The sequence below is a fragment of the Anarrhichthys ocellatus genome, unplaced genomic scaffold (assembly GCF_004355925.1).
Source record: "Anarrhichthys ocellatus isolate YVR2014 unplaced genomic scaffold, GSC_Weel_1.0 scaffold9, whole genome shotgun sequence".
Classification (NCBI taxonomy): domain Eukaryota; kingdom Metazoa; phylum Chordata; class Actinopteri; order Perciformes; family Anarhichadidae; genus Anarrhichthys; species Anarrhichthys ocellatus.
The window spans coordinates 3,397,998-3,422,190 of NW_022280039.1; positions in this window are offsets into that span (position 1 = coordinate 3,397,998).

The following is a 24,193-nucleotide window of genomic DNA, read 5'->3' on the forward strand; positions in this document are numbered from 1 at the left end:
CCGGTGGTGGCTGGCCGCCACAGGCTTGACCCCAAATGTGTGGAGGGGAGGGAGAGCTGCGCTGTTGAAGAAGTCAGTGAAGGTGGCACTGAAGATAACTCTTTAAAGTGTTGTAAACGTCTTTTCCAGAGAGAAAAACAAATGAGAGTTACCTTCATTTTGCCATCTCTCTTATACTTTCTCTACTTTGCGGCATTAGGATATCCTTTGGCCCAGACTTTAATTATGTGAAAACGTTTAACGTTGTATTTAACAGATCAAAGAAAAAAAAATAACTCTTGGACTTTTACTCCTCAGGGTGAAAAATGCGCAAGGTAAATTTGGTAGAAGAAGTAGAGAAGGTGAGACTCTATGGTGCATTAGCACAAAAAAAGGGAGAAGGAAAAAGAGAAGGGAAGAGAGAGAGAGATAGACAGTGCATGTTTGAGAGAGAGAGAAAAAGGAGGGAAGATATTGCCATAATTCCTGTGTCGGCATGGCTGTTAGGAGCTCAGGTGGTTGAGCGTTTGCCCCGGCCAGGCCTCATCAACGTGAAGGGCGATCTCATCCTTTCTGCATCTCTCCTCTCCTCTGCTTGATTAATTGGGTTCCAAATACGCCAGCGGAATACGTAATGCGCCCCTCACAACAGCTCCCCCCCTCCCCACCTGAACACCCCCTCCCTCTTCCACCCCAGACACCCTTCCTCCCCTCCACCTGCCTCCCAACCTCATTGCTCTCCTGTTCCTCTTCCCACCCCCCTCCTTCTCTCTGTCTCACCTCCGTCTCCCTCCCTCTCCTCATCTCAGACTCTCTCATTCTCATTCCTCTCTCCATCTCTGTGTGTGCTGGCAATCTCCAAAAGACATTAGCATACACTTGGTATTCTGGGCAGGCAAGGGGGGGGGGGGGAGGGGACGGGGGGGGGGGGGGGGGGGGGGGGGAATGAAGAAATATGAAAAACAATTTAACAATAATAATGACGCTGATGATAAAATTAATTATGCCCAGGGATGGCGGATGAGAAAAAAAAGGAAGGAGGCCTCAGCAGCAGTCGCTCACTTAATTTGATTCCCAGACACTGGCGGATATCAGGTGCCATTTGACAGGCAGACACACAATGAGTGTGTACTGCAAAATCTCTACATGGCTATGTGTGTTTGTGTGTGTGTGTGTGAATTGCATGTGGAAGCGCTTGCGTGTTATCCTCAGCAGAGGTGCTGTTTTAAGCCCCTCAGACGACACATGGGGTGGTTCTTTTCTTTTTCACAGTATGTGTTCATAGTGACACTGTGTATGAAGGCACACCCTGCAGACAACACAGCAAATGTACATGTGTGCATGCATACATGCCAGCCCACCCACATCTCTGCCTGCACACTCCTGCTTAAAAGAAAGGCTGAGAAACAGAAAATACATTCTGCTTTTCAACTGCAAACCACATCAGTATAGCCTGTACCGGTGCACAACTCTGCAAACATGTTGACGCGAGTGATGTCGCCTCCATCTACCAAATGTAGATTTTCCACAACATGTTTTTATTTCCTTAGTCTTATGAAACATGCAGCCTCTCCCCAGGGACTGTGATTGACACATGCAAGCTTTAGGGATAGGAGTCAAGCATGACTGGCTCTCTTGGGGGGTTAACATTTTTAGAGTATTTTTCTCCATAACTACTGCTGTAGTGATGTCTTCTGTAGCAAAGCTGTCCCGCGCTGCTATAGTAACTCATCTCATTAGGATAAACGGTGAGATCATCCTGGGTGCGGTCTGTTTCAATCTCCCTGCATCTCATGTTGCATTATCACGCCTGTCATCATGCATGTGCCACGCTGTGTCCCCTTTGTGTTATTTACACTGCGGCTTAGCACTTGCAGTTTTTCCTTTCGTAATTCCAAAACTGCACAGTGTAGGAGCAGAGTAATAAAAAAACATCCTTATCTTCCTTATCCAGAAAATCTTTAAGGTTTAGGCTCTCACTTTCTGTCTTCCTCTGTGGGTATCTTTACGTCCGTGTGTGAGAGGAGAAAGATGAGAGTGGGAGGAGAGGGAGAGGGGGCTTGATAGAAGAGAAAGAGGGCAGAGACCGGTGGCTGCACTGATTTAATTTGCGGAGGTTTGCACGACGGCGAGGCATTCCTTTTAACGATCACTAAATTGTTTTCTGACAGAACCCCGCCATGCAATTTCTCCGCCCGACATTTGATTTACATATGATCTTTAAACACCGCTGAGGCCGCGCTAGCTATTTGGTTATCATTCAAATCACTCTCCTCCGTGTCACACTCCAGGATAGGTCACTCTCCTCATGCTGGCTCCTGAGACGAGACGGCTGAGATGGAGGCGAGAGGGAAAAAGAGGAATGTATAACTAATGAAATAAATTGATTAAGGGGCAAAATCAATTGGTTTGCAGGCCGCAATGAAGATCTAGTGCTTAATTTAGCATGGAACCTGCAAGCCTGGGCATTAGCAGCAGAAAGGGAACTGAAAATCTAATTGGTGCTAAATGAAGTAGTGTACAGTAATGGGCACAGGGACATCGAGAGAGGTTCCCGTCTTTTCCCTTTCCGAGCTCCCATCACCACCCTCTTTGAATGCAATCAAAGCACACCTCAACTTTGATTCTCCCTAATGCATTTAATAAGCCTAGTTTATTGGAATGAAGATAAAAGACAGAGAGATAGAGAACATTTGCATGTCTTTGAAGAATGAAAGAAGAGCACTCTTTAACCTGAGAAGTAAAAATTCACAGAAATGTGAGCATGCTGATGGAGAGTAATGATTGCGGCGTTTTTTTCTTTTTCTTTTGGTGAAAGTATGAAATATCTTGACAGAGGTGGATACTACATTCATTCTTAATGTATTTCTGAGGTCTGCTTGACCCAAACCCTTGATTTCATTTCCTTACCCAGAATACACACTCATGCAACATGCCTCTGTCTATCCAGTGTGCTTGACAGGTGTGCGACAGTTTCTAATATTGTGTTGCTTTACAAAAGATCCATTTATAATGTCGTTTTGCCTGCATGTACGATGAAGCTGCAGAAAGGTTAAGTTAAGTTTAAGCCAATTAGAATCCCGCTGAGGACGACGGGGTCCCGCTGCACATTGGCACAATTAAGGCTGATCTTTAAGATGAGACACACTGCCAGGCAAACCTCTCCGCGTCAAAATGGAGTAGCTGTAAAGCACAGTGACAAAATGACATTATCTGTCTGCTTGTTCTACATCCCGACTAATGTAAAGTGAGGTTCTGACATTAAGAGGAGTCATTTTGAATGTGCGGTCGCATCTTCCAGAGAGGCCTGTTTCATGTTGACTTTTCCCATTTATTCTAAATGTTAGCACTAAGAGGACAAAAGTGCAAATAGACAAATTGGATATGATACTTCTTCAGCATTCTAAACTAAAACTGGCAAATTTGTGACCAAGTGCTGGTTTGGGGTTGCGTCAATAAAATTCATAGCTGGTGAAGAAATGGGCATTGATTTTTTTCCCCTTTCTGTCCTTTATGAATGTGTCCCACCTTTCCTTACCTTTTCCTGGACTGCTTTTTACAAGACAGGTTTTAGTGAGTCGCCATAAAAGCAATGAGGAGCTACTTAAGTGCACAACAGGGACAGACCCCTGTAAAGATCATCAACAACCTTCACGTCCTTCAGAGGGGGAAAGTGTGGGAGGATATAGGGATGTGAAAGATAGTAAATAAAAATGAAAGTAATTGTGAAAAAGCAGTTTTCTAAATCCTGCTTTTTAGTACCTCAGTCATGTTAAGCAGATGGAGCGATGGGGAGAGTTTCCGCATGGTTTTATTCACATATAGAGGCAATAAACCACCTGGATGTTATCTAAAGCAGACCACATGCAGCCTGATTAAAACTGTCGGAGTTTGTTTCCATCTTTTTTGATTACAAATGTCGTTGTAACTTGTGAATTGCTTTCCTTTATAGCTGGCCAGTCTTTTCTAGTTGCTGTTTCCAGAAATTACTTTTCTATCCAGATGTCTGTTGAGAAAAGCAAATATTCATAGAAATAGAGTTGCACATGGTTCTGCTCTCGATCTATCAGTCACATAATAAACATTTTGATTCTTTACTTTTAATTCGGTTAATGTTAGGAAGGAATGTCTCTGCTTTAGATAGCGTGCAGCTTGTTCATCGGCGTGTGTGAAAGAGACCATCTAACTCAAGATGTATTCTAACTAATATGCTTTCAGTTACTCTCTGCATCAATATTAACAGTGACCAAGAATGAAGGGTATCGGCCATGCATTAATGCCTGTGCACAGTAATTGTGATTGAGATAAATTATGGATCGGAGTGTGCTGTCTGTCATATAAGGGATTTGTACATCTGATTGTAAGTGTCTTTAAACATATAAATATTTATAGGAAAAAAATAATGAATAATGTGGTGGAATAAGTCAAGCTATTGAGATGGAGAGAGAAAGAGAGAGGGAGAGAGAATGATGCTATTGCGAGTGGCTCAGAGTAGGAGAGTTATCAAAGTGGCTCTATGCATGTGAATGAGTCTATTGATCGCTGGGCGGATCGATGCTGTATTTATAACACAGGGGAAGGCTGAATCAATGCATACTTAATGTGTAAAGAGGCGGGGATGCTGGGGCAGGGGTGCAGGACGAGGGCAGGAGGTGGGAGGAGACGAGGGGACGTGAGGATGGAGAGGTGGAGGCTTGTTAAATAACCGGCGTTTACATTTTCTGTTTACTCAGCACTCGCGAGGCTGTGTGTTTAGAATGTTTTAGTGCAGGAGGGTAGGCGTCCCTCACATCACAGCCTGTTGTTCTGATGAGCTGTCAATCAAAACTCCATCCATGGTGATCCATGTGTGTGCCCTCTAAGCGACAGTTCATCTAAAGTCTAAACCTTGACAGCAGTGTATGATGTGAGCTGAAAAATCTCTCAAAAATAAAAAAAGGCTTTTTCTTTACTCCTTTACACAAAATCGCACACTTGCACTCACACAGAAGATGCGATAGTAGACCATGTTGGAAGAGGCTCTCAAGGAAGGCCTCCAGACTCCCCTCTCCACATGCTGCTACCATATAAAACAATTAGCATTTTAATTGTTTTGAGTTTCCTTTCATTTGTTCCTCTTCGTTTTCTCTTCTGCTGCATGGGTGTATGCCTGTAAGGTTGCATAATTACAATACTATCTTCTGGTTTGGAAAACATTTACTTTAAATGAATCAAGTAAATTTCTTTGTAATCAATTTGAATTATCTGATTGTAAAAATGTAGCTCTGAAGAACTAACTCTGTAATGTAAATGAGAAGTGTAATCTGGGAAAATAAAAGCACACTTACAGCGCATGTTTTTGGAAAAACGCACACAAACAGACAAATTCCACATTCAACTTTTGTTCTCATCTATGTCTGATAAGACAGGAAGTGACAAATACTTTCACTTCCCCAGATACATTGCATGTTGACGGCCGGAGTGGAGCTCAAGCATCATGTTGAGACGAGGTTCTTCAGTTCAAAGTGCTCCCAGAGAACACATAACATTTTACTGCTTTCTCCTGGCTGGGAAATTTTGAGTGAGAATACTCCTGTGGGTCTGATTTGGTTTTTGACTTTTATAGTATCCTACTGAAGACTGGAGGTGAGGGCTCACTCTCTGCCGTCGTAAACACACATGCAGGTGGACACACGCTTACACACACACGCACACACACACACGTGTGAACGTACACATACAAGCTTATATTTATGGTAGGAAAGGACTATTATGTACTGTTTCCTATACCTTTGTCTGAAATGTCATCTTTATTATAACACACGTGGTAAAGACTGTGGTAAAGACTGTTATGTTGCCTATAGTGGCCATGACCTGAGGCTCCAAAGTCATTAAACCATCCATGCATCCTTGCTAATTAAAGGTTAAGTCAATACAACGAAGAGGCCTTGCAGCTAGCAAACAACAAATAAGAGCTAGAAGAGTTAAGGCACAAAATGGGACCAAGATAAAGATCTAGATCCGATACAGCTGCAGTAGTTGCTGTTATTCCCCATCATACAGCAATTTGACTGTAGCCTTGACCAATACCACAGTGACCATCCGACACGCTAAGTGTTGTTGGGGATTGCATTAAGTGTGTTTTTGTTTGACCTGGCAACAGAAAGTCGCCTTGAGAAGTCGTCACAGTCGTTGTTAAAAGACTCTGGCCGAGGTAAGCAGTCTAGTCATCCCGCAGGTGCTCGGCAGGAGGACTATTTCCCAGAGATTTATATCCCTGAAAAGCTTGCTTGTTCATGGAAGGCTCGCATAGGTCAGGAAGCTGATTAAATTTCAGCTCTGTGTTAATTTTTACCCGATCAAATTCTGCAAGAGAAAGGGTAGAATCTTTCTGGATTCAAGTTTAAATTTGTTATAGCGGTATGCAGTTTTGGATTACGGAGGCGGCACACGCATGTTTAGAAAATGAGGCAAATAGGCCAAGAGACACAAACAATCGAACAATGGCAAATTCAGCTTTCTCTGAATGGTATATACACAGTCGTTCAGAATGAAAGGAATAGTTTGACACTAAATATGTTTGACACTAAATATGCTTTACCAGAAACTATGTTCATTTTATAAAAAAAAATAACCACTATAGCTTAGCATAAAGTCTTAAAAAAAACGCTAGCCTGACCAAATGTAACAACATCTGAACTCTGAGCTATTCCTTTAAGTTTTGTGTTTTGCTCTTAATTTAAATTGGGTAAATAGGTCACAGCGACTGTGTTACAGTTTAGGGCACTCTGATTGCAGACCCACTTTTATTGGCAAGTTTAAAAATAGGGATCTATTTTTCAGAAACAGCTTACGTACAGTATAGTAGCACATACTGTAAACTTTTTACCATAGTTAAGTACCGGAGCATAGTCAAAGAAGTTTTAGAAGAGGAGGAAGTGTAACTATGGCATAAAGATGTTTCCAACAATGAGCAGTGCTGCTGCTTGTAGCCTTGACGTCGAGACTTTTATAGCTCTCCCCCTGTTTGAAACTCACATCTAAAAAGCAAACATTTCTCTCTCTCTGTTCATGCGCACCATCCGGGTCCCTGGTATCCTGCACATGTTGGCTCTGCTCCAACACCAACATCTGCTTTCTGCGTCCTGAGCCCCATCCAGCACAAGGAATCCCTCCTCTGGACGGAATGTTTCTGTTGACGGGAAAATGGATCCCTGCAAACTCTGAACTGGTATTCAGACTGTGTGTACATCGTAAGCTGTTCATAATGATAAGACCTTTCACAACAAGGAGGGCTTCCGCACACTCAGCTGAACGTGAATTGGCAAGTTCAATAGGCCATTAGTGCAATGCTGGGGGGGGGGGGGGGGGGCAGCACAAAACATGACATAAAAAGTCATAACAACTCGATAACACTCCCTGTAATCAGGATACAGTACATGCAGTTGATGCCTTCAGTCTACAGTACTGACTTTAAGTAGCTGTGAGGCCTTGTAAATCACAGTATAACACGTCATGTCCAACATTACATACACTCAAAATGTATTTACATCCGCATGCTAGGTATCGATATTGTATCCATGTAGCTACAGTATGTCACGCTACTTCCTGCAAAGCGCCTTTGAATGTCAAGCAGAGGTACTCAAATCAGCACAGACAGTAAAGCACAAGTCTATCCACCCACCTGCAGTGCGTGTGCGCACACACACATACACACACACACACACACACACACACACACACACACATATAGGTGTGAAAAGTGTGTGCAACGGGAAACATTACCTCTATAACTCAATTTAGAGTGGGATGTTAAAGTGAATACACAATATGAAAAATGAGCATGCAGTTACAGTTGAAATATGGATGTTCACAGGTACATATATTTGTCTGCACGCTGAATCATTTAATCTCACCTCTCAAAGACTGGAAAATCCTTTCACGAGTAAATTTATTCTGTGATTAATCCTGGGACAGTAGGAAAATATTATTCATGAATTTTTCAAATGTTTTAACATTCAATTCAAGGCCAGGAAAAACGTAAGAGATATGCTCGATAGCTGCACTGAAGAATATTCAAATAGACACGTTAGTATTAATGTTTACATTAAGGAACACTGAACCTGCCTCTGATTATATAAGTCTTTAATCACTCAACTTTACATGTTAGTGGTGCAATCTACAGACTGTCCTTTATATCTAGCAAATAGGCACGCACAAATATTTCCCTTTAATCCACCCGAATACAACAAATTCAAAAGTTGAACAAATCTGATGGCTAAATAAAAAAAAAGAGAAAACAGCAAAGCACCAGCTACCGAGACGTGTATTTCATTTGGAAGTAAGTATCTGTATAAAGTATATTAAAACAGCAGGGGGAAACGGGAAGATTTAAAGAGCTATGTGTGGCTGACAAGAGAATCCTGATGCATGTCTTTGCAAATTTCATTAAGGGTAAGAATGGCCTGTGCTAAAGCCCAGAAATATCACTGGTGTTTTTTTTAATTTGTCAGGTAATTTGTTACAGTGTGATTGAAGAAACCGCTCATGTAATTGGAAAGAGTCAATCTATGAGGAAAGAAGGGGCGAGGACAGATGAGAGAGAGAGAGAGAGAGAGAGAGAGAGAGAGAGAGATGAAGGCGGAGACGAATGGGTGGAGAGGAGGAGAAGGTGGGCAGATAAATTGGACGCAAAAAGCACGTTTAGCTCCGACACAAACACCAGCAGTGAACTGAGGTACAAGAGTACAGAAGAGAGAGAAGAGATAAACAGAAAAGCAATAGACAAAGTGAATAGAAGCAATTTGTAACATATCTTCAGCCTGTAAGGGAGAGTCTTTGACACTTGCTTCCTATCCTGTTGCGCAAACATTACTCAGGATGTGTGTGCATGGGTGCTCCACTCGTTTCCCAAGGCTGCATGGATGTGGTCAAGACTTTGATAGCTAACAGTCTCTGGGACTTGAAACATTCACAGAAAAGCTGAGATCATGGTGGTCTGCCCAAGGCTCAGACTGGGTGTGGGCAGCGCTGCTCGCTCTGAATGCTTCAGTACAGCCTGGACAAGTGACTGGACTCCTCTGATGAATCACACTCAACCTTTTACAAGACATTTGGGTCATTGGGGCATGTGTGGTTGTGATTAGAACATTATAAAGTGAATATAGCCTCACTGTTGATGCCACATATTCAATGCCGTTACTTGACAGTGTGTCCGTGTGGGTTCAAAATGACAAGACTAAAGCATTACAATATAAAGATTCTGATCGCCCAGCACCTCTGTCTTCCCCTCTGAATGCAAAGAGGGGAAATGCGGTTATGAAGAAAAAATATGGGAAATAAAAATGATTTTCCATTACTGTCTGAAACTCTTACAAAGTTATGTTTTTGTTGTTTTGTTTCTGAATTCCTGAGGTAAAATGACAGGTGTTTTGCATCTAATTCTTTCCAAATGCTGTCGTCTGGGTGCCACTGATTGTAATCAGAAGGACTGATGATGCTGGAGGTCTTTTTACTTTCAGTAACTTCAGGGGATCTTTCAACCAGCAGGAGGCTTAAACGGTGAAGTGCTTTAACCAACAATCAGACACGGAACAAACATAAACTAGCACAGCATACAGCGTTCTTGTTTTAAATTTATGATTAGAAAACAGCTGTTGAATAGTCTGAATAAACCAGCAACATGCTTGCTCTCAGTATAAAAAAATATGTTTGTTTATTTCACGATATCAATTAATTTGAATCACCTGCGTAAACATATTTTTGTTCTTTGAATACCTTTTCACCGCTGTTTCTGGTTTATATTGCTGTAGCTGAATTTTTGCATTAATATGTTTCTGGTGGGCTCTGGTGCAGCTTTGTAGAGATCATAAATGTAATATAATGCATGCATTAAGTATAAGATGGAAGCATTATTGTGAGACTACTTCATCATTTCAGGTATTTACAGCTTAAAGGTTGTGCATAAAATGGCACTTATTTGAATGCAAACTGTTATGCACTTTTCTATGGTGGATGGTATTTTGCATATGTGCCTGGTTGTTATGTTTCAAGCTTTAGGACGCAAACATGTGCATTCATTCAGAGTAAAACAAACTGATCCTACTATCACTTATATGGTCTTATCTCCTCACACTATCTCCCTTGTGAAATACTGGAAAATTGATATTGACAGTTTGTTGCATAACAGATTTAGAAAGTATTTTATCCAATAGTTTATCCAATCCTAATAAAGGGCAACATCTCCACTTGTATTGATTCATGCTTCCTTACCCATGTGTGCATATGAAAATACTACCAGTTTGACAAAAACGTTTTTGGAATAATAAGCAACTGCACCTCGGCATTCTAGCCTTTCACAGCGTGTGCATTTGTCTTTATGCTGTTTCATTTGTAAACAATTTGGCATTACTTAGTTGGTCAAACCCCCTTCTTAGTGCAATAAGCCAGTTCAACACTGTTTTAAGGGAATTGTATCCTGGCACAAAAAAAATAGAAAAACAAATTATGAAATAAACCAAAATTTACAGCGATTTTCTGCAGCATTTTTACAATAAATCCCACCCAAAGTAATTATATGCTCTACACGTTAAGTGTTCCCTTCTTACAATCCAACTTAAATTTTGTCACTTGGCAGAAAAATGCGACGTTAAGACACATGCAGTCTCGTGGGGGTGTGCACTGACATACCAACACTCTCACTCACATGCAAACAGACAGTATTTATACATCTCAGAGGGCTTAATAAGAACAGGTTGCGTCTGTCATTTGAGCGTACGATGGAAATGTGATAATGTTGCTATGGAAACATAGTGGCGCATCTCTTGCTGTGGTGCTCTGCGCATTTCATCACATTCGCTACATTAATAAGCATAATAATGTGGTTGGCAAGAGAGTGTTTTAAAAAGGATCAGATTGCCCCTGAATTGATGTCGGTGCGATCGAAATGACATGCCTCTATGCAAATTTGAATAAACGTCACGCTAGTGAAAAATAAAGTCTTTAATGCACGGCAAAACAAAAGAAGACTTTCCACTCATCAGGAGTGCGTAGAGGCTGTTATTCAGCCGTAGCTCCCATTTTGTCCTTTTCCTTCTCCCCTCCACAGCTTATTGGCCTTGGCCACCCTGTAATGTGTGGTGCCTACACTGCCACAATTCCTCCTGGCTCTCGGCTGAGTATGTATCGATCGCTTGCTGGTGTGTATTACGTTGAGGGGATGTGTCAGAGAGAGAGAGAGGGAGAGGTGGTGGTGGAGGAGGAGGGAGGTGAAAGACAGAGAGGGGGTTAGGCGGAGGAAATATCCTGACAGCTCACTCATATGTTCGACGATAACACCTTCAGAAGTTCTCTGGAAAGGCTTTGGAGCAGTGCTGATCTGTGCTGGGTGTTGCCATGTATCTGCACCTGTATCTTCATGTATCTTTCACAATTGCTGATCCTTTCGCAGCCATACAAATCTGTGGGGAGAATCCTCATAATTAGAGGTCCTCCATTCACTAAACTACACAGCCATGAAGAAAAATGAAAGTGAGAATTGTTCATTCCTCTCGTTGCTCACTCTCTCTAATCCAAACATGGAGATGAGTTTCCCACTTATAATGCAGTGATACTGTTTCAGGCTCTATCCCCACACAGCCCTTCTACTTTCCACTGGCCTATGATTACAACTGGCTATATTTAGGATCATCAGAGTATGGGACTTCCCTCATTCTCATAAAGGGAAATGAGGCATATGGATGGTGTAGCCTTGCTTGGCTCAGCACAGTGCAGCATAGCCTTGCATACACACACACACACACACACACACACACACACACACACACACACACACACACACAGTATGCAGAGTGGGTTAAGAAGGCTGGAATAATGCAAAGAGGTTAGAATTGCCCTGTAAGTAGTAATTGTTTTTACTTTAGTCACACTAGCAGATGAACAGCTAGATGCACACTCATCTAAAGTTATGAAACTGTTAATGAATACATTGTATCTTTAGCCTCCTTTTTAGTCATTTGCTTTTCTATTTTCAATAGTTTAAATCATTTTGCAAACGTTTATTTTACTATGTGCTTTTTTTTTAATCTTATTTCCTGCCAGTGTAATGACCCAATATCCCCACAGGGATCATTAAAGTTTCATCTAATCCGATTTAACCTAATCTAATATGCACAACTATAGGCTAATGTGTATCCACAGAGAATCCTGTGTATCCCGTCTACTTTCCTTTCACCTGGCACTCAGATTCTCCCACAACAGTCCTAGTTCCTCTGGTAAGCTACAAAAGCATCACTGCAATCAATGAGAGGAGAGTATGTGGCCATGAGTATCCCTATGCAGCACATAGCAGACAGGGGAGTCTGATTCATAGTGGGCCACTCTGCTCTTCATCACTTTAATAAATGGCCCAGGGGACTGGGGAACATTTTGCCTGCTACAGAGGTACTGATCAGAATAGGGACATTTAAGCTCTCTGTCTCTGCCACTCCTTTTACCTTGCCCACTTCCTTTTGTCTCTTCTTCTCCTTCCTCCCTCTCTCTCTTCCTTACAGTCTTTCCCGGCCATGTCTGTCTGGGTGTGTGCCTTAAACGGGATAGATTCTCTTGGTGCTTTAAAGGATGGCTACATCAGAGGGCCAGCTGGCCTCACTCCTTCATCAGCAACACTGACCTTCTGCTTGTCACCGCTTAAGCGGCCGTCACATCCACTCCACTGGCTCATCGGCCACTGCCACAGGAAAAAAAAAAAGCTTAAGAGCCACCTTAATCCAATACAGCGTCTGAGAGCCACGTAAACAGCCAGTGGTTTATCTACTGGGGCGGACGCAGTCTGTGTAAAGGGCCAGCGATGATAGTTTGGCGGTCAACCTTCCCCTTGGAGTGAGAGTAAAATATGTACCTGAACAAATGGAAGTTCAAGATTAAGTCAAAGCACGAAGCTGCATTCATGTATATTACTGTTTCAATACCAGGTTTTGGTTAAATGAGACAATGTAAAACTACCCATTCAACAAACAATAACTCTATTATTTTAAAACCTTAATTAATTTCATACATCTATATACAACAAGGCTAGAGCACATTAATGAAACTTTAACCTTGTGCAATGAAAGCTACTCTAAAAAAAAAAGAAAAAGAAAGATACCGGCTCTTTAACGACTCCTTCAATTACAGTGCCTGAGCAACCCTGACTCCTGAACACTTACTGACCTAAAGATGCAGTGACACAAAAAGCTCAAAGATAATTAAATATTGATTTTTGTTTTCTAATCCTATATAAAAATTGTCCTGAGACTCCCAGCGGTAGTTTTCACACTCAGTAAAAGATGGGGGAAAAGTCTGGATTGGCGGTTAACCTCTATTTCATGTAGGGGGTGTCTGCGTGGGGTTGATGGGATGGGGTGGGGTACGATGCCGATACGTTCTTGGCTCCAGCCTTGAACCTGGCCCGCACCATTACTCTCCTGCTACTGATGACACTGATCCCCTCTCTAATCTTTCTCCTGGAGCGGACCGTGGCAGGCTGCCTCTACGCCGCATGCCCGATTGATATTCTCCTCACCCAGCTCCCCCCATGTTGAATTTACACCCCCCTCCTGATCCACCTTTTTTTTTACTACCCAACCCTGATACCTCACTCCATCTCCTCCTGCACACAGAAGCAGAACTTTGAGGTGACGAGGAGCTCTCTCTGTCAAAAAATAAATAACTCTTTCAAATGTTCTCTCTTTCTCTTTCACACACACTCAGCACAAAAAACACGTAACAAACTCATTCAAAGATGAGTGCCATTGGCCGTGCGGTCAGTAGAATTAAAAAGTTAGCCACTGGTGATCGATAATATAAATAAAACACCAGTAGCATTAAATCACAGTATGAGGTGGAGACATGAAAGCAGATTGCTTCCTTGAGTTAATGCTCAAGCAAAGACTAAATACAGGAAGGCTATGCCAAATGAAAGCGTGCACAGTAGGACTGATTCTGAACTACACCGTCAAATGCCGTTATTGTGTGTGTGTGTGTGTGTGTGTGTGTGTGTGTGTGTGTATTATGATTGTAGGAAATAATATTGTAGATGTCCACAGCTTATGTTGTAAGATTTGTCTGTCAGGAGACATGGAAACAAGAGCAACAATATACACGCGCACACACACACACCTACACACACACACACCTACACACACACACACACACATAGATGGAGCATGCCCTCCAGGGGGCAGCAGTGACCAGCCCAGTCTTCTGCTCCACAGTGCCTATGCATTAACTTTTTATCCCCTCCATCATGCACGCAGACAAACAAACACTCCTCCGGGGTTGTGGGCCAATAAAAAGTGATCTTATGAGCCCCCCCCAGGCTCACTGCAACATCTACCTCCTCCCCTCCTTCCTTCACCCTGTGGAACATACAACACAACCTGCTGTCACCTCCGCCGCCAACACCCCCACCCACAAACGCACACAAACACACGCCCTCAACTCCTGCAGCACCACCTACACCACCCCATGTGTTCAACGCCTTGCATCCTGATCCTCTACTTCATTAAATAACACTCCAGCACTGCCACCATGGCCTTCACTTGCTAAGTGCTCCCCCATCGCCCCTCTTAACCCTGCTCTCCTCCTGCCTGTAACTGAATGGATAACCCAGTTAAGAAAAAGGGGAGCGAGCAGGGCAAATCCAATCTAGAGATTGAAGTCTCAGCTCCACGCTAGTTAGACACAGGTGGGTCCGTCAGAAAGGGGCTACGATGGGAACATGTGTGGCTTCTTCCATAATAGACGATGGTAATGCCGTAAATACAGTGAAAAACATTGTGTCTGGGTTCGGGCCACATAAACACTTCTTAAACATTTCTTCAAGTTGAGACATGACATGTTTATTTGTTGTGACATTTTTTTTTCTAAAACTCGAGGAGATGTTTATTCAAGGCAGTGCGCACAAGCACCCTCATGTTTTATTTACAAAGCCGCTGAAGTTGCAATGAACTTATTTGAAAAGTGTCCTGACCAGCACCAAGGTGATTGGGGATCGGAGGGTTCCTTCCAAATTTCAAATGCTGTCGTTATCGTGGGACACTGGCTGTGGAGCGCCATCCATCACGATTTGTTTAAAATTTAAATGACAGTGTTTACCCATTGAGCATTTCACGAGCTATCTGAACAAATGACCCTGAGTTTTGAGGTTTGTCAAACAATGAAATTAATTAGCGTAACAGTGTTAAAATGTGAGTGTTTGTTTTGATCAGTTGTCATGACAAAAATGACAGCAATCATTGAGTTTTAAGGGACTTACAATAAAAATAACTATTTAAGTGTAATGTAGAATTCACGCCTTAGACATGTCACATGGATTTAATACAATTCACCTCCACAGCTGCAGCCTGCACGTCGGTTCTGTACCCGCAGCAGGCCCACCATGGAGGGATAATTCAGTTTGCTACCTGCTGCTGTTATCCGTACCTGAGCTGTCATTATTCCTCTGTTATGCAATGTTTGACGTTGTTTCAAAGCACCAGGAAATATTGTATGGCAGTTAAGTAAGAGATTATTAAGGCCACTGTATTGCTTCTCAGCACTAGAAATAGATTATGGAGTGGGAGGGAACAGTCTGTTATCTCTGCGAGAGCCCAGTTGCTCCCAACAATCACAAAAAGAAGATTGTGTGTCATAGTGTGGGGCCGACATTAATGTTGGACAAAATAATAGCAACTGGACATGGACCCCCCCCCCCATATTCTCATGTATTCTCACATTTATTTATTATTTGTATTGTTTGTTAATTGTTTTGTTTATTCACCTGGAATATGTTCATCTGCAATGTTTTTAGGTTTGTATTTTTTACAATAAGTAAAGCTCATACAGGCACTTCAGCCAGCTAAGGGGTCCTTTGGGTAGGAAGTGAGGAGAGCGCTACGCTTGCTTCATTGAGTAGACCGGAACAGCCTGCAGTATGCAGTAACGTAGCGCTGACGTGCGTATTTTCTCTGCGCTTTCAGAGAAATAAAGACGGTTGTTAAAAACGTATGCATGCCTGGATGTCCCATGTGTCCAAGTATGCAACAATATATACAAGTTTAGTTTTTTGTTTGTTTGCCTGTCTTTTTTAAATGGGCTCCTGGAGAGTTGTTTGTGGCAATAGCGATCATAATATATCTCTCAAACGTTTTAAATAATTCACTTTTAGGATATCTTAACCTCAGGTCTTTAGAGCCTCAAGACCACACTACACCTCCTCCAATGACCTTCATTGTATTCAATTGAGCCTTCAAGCCTCAATTCCTCAAACTGTTTGTTTTTAGCAAATCTCTGCTGTCAAAGAGTGAAATTTATTGAAAATCATTGTTTTTCTCTTGAAAGTCATGGCTACTCTCTGTTCCACTATGCTTCTCGAACTCAATGCAATCTCTCATTCAGCATTTCTTTCATCGATCTTCCTGTAAAACTGCAGCGTGTTCCTCGGGTCTACTTTCCATATTGTAAGACAATCAGCATCCAGTGTAGCACTTGCTATTAGAAGTTAAAAACTTTGTAATTTCTACCAAAGTCAAACAACAATTTTTGTGAGCAGAGAAAGAACTACAGCTCCAATGCAAATGTACTAGCATGGTACTTACATCATTGTATGTTTTATCCATTTCCACCAAATCTATCTTTTACAATATTTTTTACAACTACTTAGTTGTAATCTCTGCTGTCTAAAAAGCTACTGTTTGCTTCTCGCTGTCCTGCTGTTCTCACAGACGTGTGTGAGGTAGCTGTGACTCTCGACTCGTCCGTGGACTCTTCTGTGGAGCCATGGTGCTCAGCCTGCGACGGTCAAGGGCTTATGGGAAATACCATTAGTTAACGGCTGTCATAAAACAGACATATTCAATAAACGATATGAGATAAGATTTATTTTTTATTACCATATTTATGTTATATAGAGCAGCACATTGTTAACAATACAAAATACAGTTGAGCAAGTCTATGGTCCAAGGCTGGAGTTTTAGTTATTTGCGGAATAAATAGCTAAAAATCTCTAAGGTCTTTAGGGACCCATTTTTTTACAGAATGCAGACTGCAGGTAATTGCAGGTATGTTATGTTTTCCTGTTGAGGAATGTTACAATACAGAAAATGCAGGAATGTAATACATGAATGCATTGCGGGGTTACATCAGATTCATAGAAAACAAACTTCCTCAACAGTGTCTTACAGTAAGGGAGATTCAAAACATTTCTGTTGTTTGGATGCTCTCGGTTCTACAGAAAGAATCTATCTGCACTTCTGTCTCAGCATGACCTTGAGCGCGTGCGCCTATTAGAGCAAAAGTCTGGCTGGATCCAAAATGAATTTGTACATGACGGCTCTGTCAAACATCCATACAGCTCCTTCTACCCACACCAGCAGCTCACCCAAACCCCCCAGACGGGCAGACAGGTGGACGGCACGCGCAGGGGCAGAGTGCTTCTGGAGGGGGTGGGTGGGCGATATTGATTCAATGTCTACTGTACTTGGAGAGAGAGGAGGCCAACGGCGCTTTTCTTACAAGGCTAACTCTGGACCAATCTCATCACACATTCTCTCAGGGGACATGAGATTTTTTTTTTACCTTCTCCCCCTTTCTTTTCCTCCCGCTCTCTGCGTTGTATTCGTTCTCTCTTTCATTTTTATTCTGTTAAAGGCACAAAAAAACAAAAAAAAAAACAAGGTCGACAAAGGTTGTCCTCCCAGCAGTCAACAGAGGGAGGAGGGGGGTACAGAAAGCTCTCCAGAAGACAGGCCTGAGAGCCGAGATATCCCACAATGCAGCTGATAAGAAAGTGGGCCATATAACCTTTGGTGGGCACGTGACAGGAATGCAGACGGCGGGCAGCGTTGTGAAGAGGATGAGGATGGGGAGGGAAGAAGATGCTGCTGCTGCTGCTACTCCTGCCACACTTGAAAGATGGAGTCAAAGTCGGGGAAGGAGGGAGGATGAAGAAGGAAGGCAGTGATAAGCGAAAGAAGATGTTCGGTGCCAGAGAAAGAGAAGGAGGGAGGATGAAAGAGAGATAAAGAGAGGAATTGAGGGGACAGAAGTGCAGGAAAGTGATGTATGTTGTGTCTCACTGAAAAACAAAATACCAATTGGCTTGGCTTCAGAATACTAGACCTGGAATCAGCCAAGTAGACGGGAAGCAGGAAAAAATACTACTTTTTTTAGCTGTATTGAGAGAACATTTCTGCTCATGTCTTTATCACTCATTTTCAACTCAAATTATATTCATATTCAGTGAAAGAGTGTTTTCTGGTCTCACTGTCTGGATAACAATTTTTAAATAGACCAATTTGACAGCCAGTAAAGCGTCTTTTCTTAAATTCATTTCACATCTTTGACTTTGCAAAACACTGTATTTGATTAGAATGGCTGGATTAAATCAATACTCTCTGTTACATTTTGCACAGGCATCACTGGGAATATATCCATAGTGCTACATTCAGCAGCTCCCTTTCCAGCCGCATGCTAACGCATATCAACATGATTTGCTCCAGCACGGGAATAATTGACCCTGAACAATTATTACAATGAGTGCTCTCATTTTTCTTCTCCTCAGCTTCCCTCGGCCGTGCGCGGTCCCCTCAGTCTCTAAACCGAGGAGTTGCTGTGGCGCAGCAGAATCCCGGCGAAGACACCTCACAAATGAAGTTCTCCTCTCCATCTCAGGAGACTCCGTGGCCATTTGTTTTCATTATTTTGACAACCCTTTTTAAAGGAGCTCTTCACTTCAGCTTCACTTCGCCTCTCTCCCCAACTCTCTGTCTGTGCCCCCCCCCCCCCCCCCCCCATTTATTTGGAGCTCATCCCGAGTGAGGTGCAGCGATGTGTTTCAGTCACAGCTCTCTGCCTCAGAAGACACAAGGAAGGGGTGGGAGGGGATGCAGAGCGGCACTCCCTCACCTAGATAAATAGACACCTCCTATCTCTCTCTCTCCCCCTTCTCTCAATCTCTTTGCAGTGAGTCCTGAGAGGTTCTGAATTAGTCCAGTCTGGGTTGTGTCAAATCTCCAGCTCTGGTCCTGTTGCAGCTTTTAGCACTAGAAAAATATCATCACGAAGCTCAAAACACAGCTTCATACAGGGAGTGAATGGAGGAATAAACTTATTTCTTCCATTCCCACCTCGCTTTATGTTCATTATTTACTCTACAGGAAATGTCTCCATCCTGCTGGAGGTCATACCATTACCGATAAATTGAGAATGTTAATCATCATTGCCATGAATATGCAATGCAGGTCATATTATTCAATATAACCATTACCTTAATTGTACAGTAATCAATGCTAAATTGTCATTCTCTTTGTGTGTGTGTGGGTGCAAAGAGAAAAGCAGCTAAAAGGGTGGAAAATACAATAGATTGAATCTGTGAAGTGAAACAAAGCAATGCTCTGTTGCACACTCCCAGACGTGTTCATGCTCAAGCCAACGTTTTCTTGTCAGTCCCTAAAGTGAGGTACCAAAGTATCTTAAACAGACTGATTTGTATATTCCTGAAACAAGGACCTCCAACATCAACACTTCATGAAGGGTAAACAAATTGTGCTTTCTCTCATCTGATTTCACCTCCACTGTGTTATGCGTTCTGTTTCAAAGCTGGTCCTGATTTGTCTTTGGTTTCAGCCCTGCTTTACTACCACACTAACAGAGCGATACATGAACTCAAGAGGAGAAGTTTAAATCTTGTGGGAGAACAGGCTGTTCACACATCTGGCTTGCTATACAAACTAGCAAATACTTTTTTCTAGCCTGTGTTTGGGTGGAGTTTTACATGTAGGACCATGCAGTGAGTGCCACAGTGTTCAGACTATTGGACGTTGAAATTATTCACTTCTTTTTAACATCTCACATGATCTACATTTTCTGAATCTTAAAGAATCTCAAGTAGAGCTGCAACAACTAATCGATTAGTTGTCATCTATTGAATAGAATAATTAGATGAATTCTTTTCTGGTTTCTCTTCTGCTCTGAACTGATTATCGTTGAATCGTTGACCAAAATTTGAGGACTCTTTAGAAGTTGGCAATGGCTGAAATGCTGGCTAAAATAAGCCAGAGAAGAAAATATTGATTTTTGAAATATCAATGCTACCATCAGGCTTTGTTATCAGTCCATCAGGAAGAGCTTCTTTTTTTTCTAGACTCGCCATTCAACAATCCTACGAGGAATTATCCATCATAGAAGAGACACACAACCTTCTTCATATAGAGCTATCGGGCATAGGCGCTCACAATCAAGTTGCATTGCAATATTTCATGTGCTAATTCACCAAAGGGATAGTTTGATTTTCAGCATAGCCACATACTTTACATAGGACTAACATTACTTGTGTATATCAATAAAATGTGCAATCTAAAATGTTCTGGAGCTTGAGAATATCCACAAAAACAAACGCCTCACCATGGGCGTTACCTACTTTGTCTGTCTTGGAAGGTCAAATACACAGAGTTCAGTAATGATGTGTTTTCCATTTCCAATTTCCCACTTCTCCTCTAGGAATTACAACCACACTGGAAAATCTAGCACATTATGATTTACATCCAATGCCAAACTTTAGTGCCAAGGGGAGGGTGGAGTGTTTGTCTTGGTGGGTAGGCGTGTATGACTTCAATGCATCCATGTGCTGTTCACATCCAGTCACAGACCAACAATTAGTGTTCCACTTTTTACTGTCCATAACCACAATCTTTCCTTAACCTCAACCAAGTCAACCATACCATACCAAAAGGTACTATCCCTAACCTTAGCTATGTAGTGGTTGTGCCCATGCTGTACAAAGGGATCATTTCAAAATTCTGGCATTTAATGTAAAAAAAATAAAAAAAAGCATTGTTATTGAATGTAATCATGGATTATATGGATCTGTCAAATAGTATACATTATTGTCTGATAGGGTTGTCTAGCCATAAATAAACATGTTTTTTTTAACTCTGGGTGGGAGACAGGCTCAGTAGTTGAGGCAGATTTAGAAAACATAATACTTCATCACAAAATATGTCCAAGAAACCATTTAACACGTATTTATGAAATATTAAAATGCAAGCGTCCATATAGAGAAAGTTCCTTCCAAACAAATCAGTGTTATGATCTTTGAAAGCAACAGTGAATGTGTTATTTTGGGAAAACACACTTTGTTGTGAAGTACTGTTGTTGCTCATTAGGATTATGTATTTAAAATATGTACATGTGACAGAAAGGAACAGACAACTATTTGAAAAGGAGGGATGGAAAAAGAGAGAGAGAGCGAGAGAGAGAAGCGAGTCAGAAGAGAGAGAGAGAAGGACCGAAGGCGAGATAGGGGTAGTTTACCACCAGCGTTCCTTTGCTGGGCAATGATAGCCAGTGAAGCAGAAAAGTGAATTACCCTTCTACTCCAGCACTTCTTAATTTAATATCTCCAATGAGTGGCTTCAACTCTGGATTGGGCAAGGGTGTGCATATTCGTGCTGTGTCACAAAACATTAGACACTGTCGCTGCTATTCATTTCTGTATGGTAAGTCAGAGGCACACCTCTTACTCAGGACACCAAGGGACATCTCTCTCCAGATTTTCTATTTTGGGTATTTTATTGGAAGAATTATCATCCATTGACGTACAGTATATTTAGCTCCTTTTTGTGGAACCAGAGGAATATGTAATGGGTGATTGAATGAAAGGGCATATATACTTCCGATGCCCATCTATATTGCCTTCAATTTTATTTCCCCAGGAAGGAACTTATGCTCAAGGGTAATAAACGATACAAGTGATGTATACAATATAAACATTAGTTACCGCTGTTCTATTCCAAAGGCCATATTACAACACAATTTGTATACACCTTTCTTTACTCATGTTTATACTAGCTAGTTTTCCATCCACACTCTGTGAGTCAATAGTGGCAAACTATTCATGGTCTGATGAATGTGTGAAGGTGCAAAAGGTTGCCTAGTCTCCAGCTTTTAAAGATGTGACGGAACAAGCTTTATGAGTTTCACTTATCAGTGGTTAACTCAACCATGAGATGCTCCGCTAAGGTTTAAAGGACGGCGGTGACTTGGCGGGATCATTGCAGGTGGCGACTTTCTCAATGCTGAGTGTGAAGTCTTGCTGTACGTTCATTGGGTGCTAGGACTCCCCATAACCTGCCCCCCCCCCTCCCCCCATCCTCATAGCAAGGCAATTGGCAGGCAAACAGCTGCTTGGTCTAAGCGGGCTGCATATCAATGGCTCTAATTAATTGGATTAATGGAGAGGGTTCTGGGATTTGGGGAGAGGCTGGAGGAAGCATTTCAGCGGAAACAGAATTGCTGTCCCCGAGGGCAGGGGGGTCGTGGGGGAGCTGGGAGGGGGCACACGACTGAATATGGATGAGGAAAAATTGAGTTAAAACAGAAGAGACTGCGGCATTCATTAGACCGCCCACCCTCTGAAGTAGCTGCTTAATATGCACGCTATTACTATGCAAATCAGCGATAATGAAACGCAAAGGATTTTTTTAATCAGAGGAAGAACAAGCAGATGTTGGGAGGGCTTGGAAAGAAGTGCTATGAGTGTTTGTGTGTGTGTTGCTGTACCTGTGAAAATGTGAGAGTATGTACATGCCAGAGCTGGATATTGAACCCTTCTCTAAAATAAAATACAATAATGCAATCAGTTCTTTAAATCAGTCATAGCGAACATACACTTGGAGAGGGCACAAACTCCATGGCAAACAGCTATCTGGGGGCCTCAGTCAAACTGATTAATATTCTCTGCAGGAGTTGCATTAAGAAATCCGAATTAAGAACAGGTTATTTATTGGAGAGATTTGTGTTGGTACCTTGGGGAGAGATAAAGCTTGATTGACTCATACACGACCAATCTCTGCACCGCCTACGGTGATATGGTAAATCCCTGCAACAGTCCTCTCCAACTGGAGAGTACACATTGGGATACACTAGTTGTGCTGGATGGTCTGGTCCTCCTGCTGGCAACAGAGTGGAGTTGTGTGTGCATGCAAATGGAGCTGTGAAATGGATTGAGAATCATGGCTATGTGCTTACGGCATCACGTCAGTGAGTGTGTGGTGTATGTACGGTCTGGTAAAGATTTCTGCATGGAAAGCGCCTCCCTATAAGTGGCTCCCCATGGCTCCTTGCTCTCGCAGCCTAATCAAGACGTTTCTCTGTGGGCCTGTTACATTAATTGTTCTCTCAGCACAAGTGGAGGAATCAGGCAGACTGGATGAAGTCATCGATCATCAGTCAGCTGCCTTTTTAGCAGTAGCTGCCCTGCAGCGCCATGCCTGAACAAGGTGTTGGGCGGGCTGAGGCTGTATGGACAGGCCTGGTTACAAGCCTGTGGCAACACTTATGGGTTTTATTTCCTTAGCCATTAAAACAGATACAAGCATCCTACAGTGTTAATTGAGACAAATTAAACAAGAGACTGAGGTTGATTTTATCTGGTGGAGATCAATACTATGAGCTATGTGGATTACAGAAGACAAGGATGCAAACATTTGTGTTGTCTTGAAATAGACTCCAGTATTGCAGCAGCACACAATTGCTTTTGTGTGTTGTTTATATGTGCGCGTGAGAGAGAACGAGGGAGAGTAAACAAATTAATGTGTCAGCCCTTTGCCTCAATAGATTGTTGTCATTAGGTAGAGAATGTCAAGTGGGTCCTCCCTAGTAGGCCATATAGAATATTACAGGAGTGAATCTCCATCCTGTTTGACTCCCCATGGCACAGTAATAACAACAATCTAATGACGCACAATACATCAGGTGTACTGAAGTCCCACTGTCCCGGAGCCAAGCTGGAATTTGATCTCAGGCCTGATAATGAGAATGGTGATGATGATGAGGTGGCTGAGTGATGATGATGGCGGTGTCCCTTGTTAGTGTGTCTCAGTCCTAATTAGAGAGGGTTATTACAAGGCTGGATTTAAGAGCTACAATAGGCAGACCAGGCAGACTCACTGACGGGTCTCACTGATTAACAAGCCCTAAATAAAATCCATTTCTCCATACAGGCTCACAGCTATTATGGGGAATTATTTTGCATGCCCAAAAGTTATTTCTGCTACAAATCAAATCAATGTGTCACCCAACTACATGTCTGAGCATTCTTCAACAATATAAAGAAACAGAGGTCACAAGCAGATATTCATCATGGTGATTCAGTAACTTGCAAAATGTTCATTAGTGGATGATTTGTCTCAAAGGACATCTAAGAGGGCACTATTCA